This window comes from Cupressus sempervirens, chromosome 3 (genome assembly GCF_028749045.1).
Source record: "Cupressus sempervirens isolate cs-2001-9-10 chromosome 3, ASM2874904v1, whole genome shotgun sequence".
Classification (NCBI taxonomy): Eukaryota; Viridiplantae; Streptophyta; class Pinopsida; order Cupressales; family Cupressaceae; genus Cupressus; species Cupressus sempervirens.
In genome coordinates this window covers 887,928,654-887,932,864 of record NC_143120.1, presented here as the reverse complement: position 1 = coordinate 887,932,864, position 4,211 = coordinate 887,928,654, and positions in this window count along the sequence as shown.

The following is a 4,211-nucleotide window of genomic DNA, read 5'->3' as shown; positions in this document are numbered from 1 at the left end:
ATACATCATGTATGATATTAAATATTAAATATTAAATATTAGATGACAATATGGATTATTGATGATCTATAAGGAGAGATATTGAATCAAAACTAACTTAGAATAAAATAATCAAGGTTATACCAACCTCTTAGTTTGGGTTATAAAAGAGTTGTGTCAATTTAAGTCATGTAGATGAGACTTAACTTATATGAAGAGATGTGTATTTTAAGTGCCAAAAGGTCACCATTGAATCATATAAAATATAGTATGAAACGAATCCTATAATCAACAACTAGGTTAATTTTACCTATGTTACCTATAAGGCAAGAAATGTATGTTCCTAGTTTCTCGTAGTCATTAATTCTAGGAAATGAAAAAGTCTAAGACCGTAAAGTTTGGGGGTCTATATATATATATATATATCTATTGCAAAAATTCCAATTTTTTTATTTTACATGGATAATTTTTCTGAGGTTTGGGCATTTTAATAAATGAAGCTAAAAAGGAAAAAAAAAGGGGAAATGAACAACCAAATATATAGACAAATTAAATGCATTTAGTACCAAGGATAGAGAAGGGATAAGTTACATACATTTACTATTTGTTCATAGGAACATGTCATGGTAACTTCATATGGTGCCTACGACAAAAGGTTGCGGCAGATTATATACTCTATTATGTGTTAGCAAACTCCGAGGAATGTCATTGAGAGACTTGAGAGGCATGTAGTTCAGTCTCTTTAGTGTGAGTGTCATGCCAATAGTATTATCCATGCCCATGAGAAGCTTATGGACATGACCCATTCGGTGGTTGAAAAATTCTTGATGGGTTTGCAGAGAATTGAGGGATTCGAGGGTTTAGGAGGCATTTCCATTATTTGAGCATTGAAGTATTGTCTTACCAACTTGACCTTCCCTCGACTTCCTTTAGGAAGGCAAAATGGGAAATAATAGTTGTTGATTTGATTCATTCAAAGATTGAGGTGCATATAAAATGAAAGGTTTTTAATGACGTCCATGAGACCAAGAACCTAAGGGACCACCATAAGACCCCTTAATCCCCCTGTTGAGATTTCTCCAGGCTGCCCCTTTTCTTGTGGATCTAGGTAAGTAAGATGGCTCCATTGAGAAGTCTTGGCCCTTCGAAAAGCTCTTTTATTTTGTTCACCTTTACAGTGTCAATGTGTTGGTTGTGCATATCCTCATATGCAGTGCAATATTTCACATATTGCCACTCTGTTTCCACCACTCCCTCGATGCAAAACCTACAAATTCTATCCTCCCACTCTTCCTTAGGGACCTTCCATCTGTCATTTTCACATCTCAAACAGTGTGATCCAGACCTCAATTGGGTGATTAAGATTTTTACCTTCCCTTTGATCTCGACTCCTAAATACTATGTCGCCATGCTTGCATGTGGGGTTAAATTCTTTGACATAGTATGTTTTTTTCTACCTAAATGATTTGTCCACATTGCAGATTTGATTTTTTCTACCACCCATTTTTTATTTCAAAGTTGTTTTCTAAGCACTCTTGGTAATCAATGTTCCATTTGTTGAACTACTTATCATTTTGTTTCTTCCATGTTCTCTTTTGACGTTCAAGCTCTCCGTCAACCATCATACTAGGTCAGCAATGTGCATCCATTTCACCCACCTTTTTTAGATAGCTCAATAATCAAACAGCCTCCACTGAGAACATGTCTGCCTCCGCCAAAATAATCTCGTAAGGAATTGTTGATTTGATTTTGAGATAAGTTGTAATGAAGTGCTTTTGAATTCTCTCAATTTGTCGCCATTTGTGGTTTGATACGCTACTCCCCCATACCTCGCTACCATATAGAATAACCAGAATCACCAACATCCCAAAGAGGATTTTCCTAGTCTTCCAATCTCATACTCTACTATCCTACACATGTTTTGAAGAAGATAAGATGCCTTCCATCCCCCCATATCCTTTTTTATATGCATGTCTCCCAAATTAGCCGATAATGGAAATCGATCTCTAGATACTTGTATTCTTCAACAATCTTTAAAGCTTTGCCCTTAAATATGAAAGCAAGTTGTTTTCTTTTGCTCAAGGAAGGAAAAGACCATGATCTTGGTCTCAGTCATGTTGACCTCCATCTCTACCTCTATGTAAAAGGTTTCTAAGTTACTCAAATGTTCCTTTAGCCCATTTGTTTAATTAGCAATGAGAATAAGATCATTAGCATAAAGAAGTAATTTAATCACATAACCATCCAACTAAATTCCCTCTCCATTGGCATTGTTTAGCCATTCCTCTAGCTTGTCAGTATAGAGGCCAAACAAGGTAGGAGATAACAAGCACCCATGTTTGACCCCTACGTTGCTGCCAAAACATTTTGACATACCCTATTTGGTTTTGATTTTCATTTTAACATGTTCATAAAGCTTATAAACAACAACCTTGTCCTCTATTGGGACCTCCAATTCTTCCATTATATTCCTAGTTTATCCCTAGGGACATTGTTGAAAGCTTTCTTAAAGTCAACAAAGCAGCAAAAAGACTCTTCTCCCTGTGTCTCCCACAATTTCTCAATGAGATATCTTAGGGTAATGCAGTGATCAATGGTGGAGTGCTTTGGTCTAAAACTCGCCTAACCTATGGCTCTTTTTCCTGCTTTCCCTATCCATTCGTTGATTCTACACTCTACCATACTCCCGTAGAGCTTGCCTAATAGGGAGTTCACCATGATGGTGCAGTAGTTGGATGGATTGTTGAAATCTCCGCTTTTATGAAGAGGGATAACCACGTTGGTGGTCCATTTGTGCGGAGCCAACAAACCTATCCCCCATTTTAGAAAGTCAACCTAGAGCCCATCAATGTCCTGAGCTTTTCTGCTAGTTCAACTAAGCTCCTAATTATGGGAAGTGAAACTTCGCCCTCCGATCTCTCATAGAGAATTTTTGCACATTTTAGCCATTGGGAATTTGTAATTTTATTTTCAACATGTTTTCTAGCTTGTTGTAACTTCTTCCAAAATCCTTTAGGATTATGCTTTCCTAACATAATTAACTTCTTTCTTCGATTAATCACATATTATTCTTTTTTGGATTTGATCAGTTGTTTCTATTCTCTTATGATTGTTTTGTCCTTTTTTCTCCCCTTAAAGTTTCTTTTTGTTGCCTTGCATTCTTCATCATACCATGTGTTAGCCGGAATGGTGTTTGAGATGCTCTTCTTTATTCTTGTTCTCTTACAACCCTTTAATGCTCTCTGAATTAGTGGGATCAATGAGTTGTTGCTGATGTGGTCTTTCTTATCATTGTTTACATTGATATTCATGATGTCATGGTGCATTTGGATATGTTGTTCAAGAGCGGTGCAAAATACCTCTTTATTTTCCTTGTTTATAAGAATCTTGCCCTCTTTATGTCCTTTTCTACTATCATCTTGGACCTAATCACTTTTCAGCCTTTTGACTTTCATTTTGTATTTAATATAGAGGGGCATATGGTCTGAATTTAGCTCCATAAGACATCATTCAATTCTGAAATCATCTACCTTGGTGATGGTTGAGTGAGAACATATCATATAGTCCACCAGGCTTTGTCCGTTATATGTTGTACAAGTGATTTTGCTTGATTTTGGCCACATCTTCATGCCATTGCACACAACAAACCCATGGAGGCTACAAAGCCCTAAAAGTTCAACCCAAAAGTGAGACACACCACCTTTTTCGTCCTGTAAAGTCCTTTTATTGATATTATCATCTTCTTCTTTTAGCCACAAAGGGTTGGTGTCCTCTGTTAAGTCATTACCTAGATGAATAGATTGGTTACTCGCAGTCCTAGCATTAAAATCTCCTATAGGAACCTGTTTTCATGTTCACAATTGATAACCTTTGCTCTGCTCGAGTACATTCACACTAGTTTTCCCATGGCCCTACTATTGTAAGGGCCCAACGACTCTATTCTCTCAATTAAGAGGCTAAGCCAAGCAAATTGAACCCATTGTTTCACCATTAAAATATCTACCTAGATCTTCTCTACAACATGGATTGAAATTTTCAGGATGCCCCATCTTATTTCATGTTACTTCTTAAAGTTTAAAAGGTTTCCCTCTCCAAAATTTTCCATTAGAAAACAAGATGTCGCGTTCATCATTTCCTTGCAAGAATTGATTTCATGTGATTTTGTGGTAATATGCTCCAAATATACTCTTCATTTCATTGAAGAAGCACAGGAAAGGAATGATAGGCAGTGC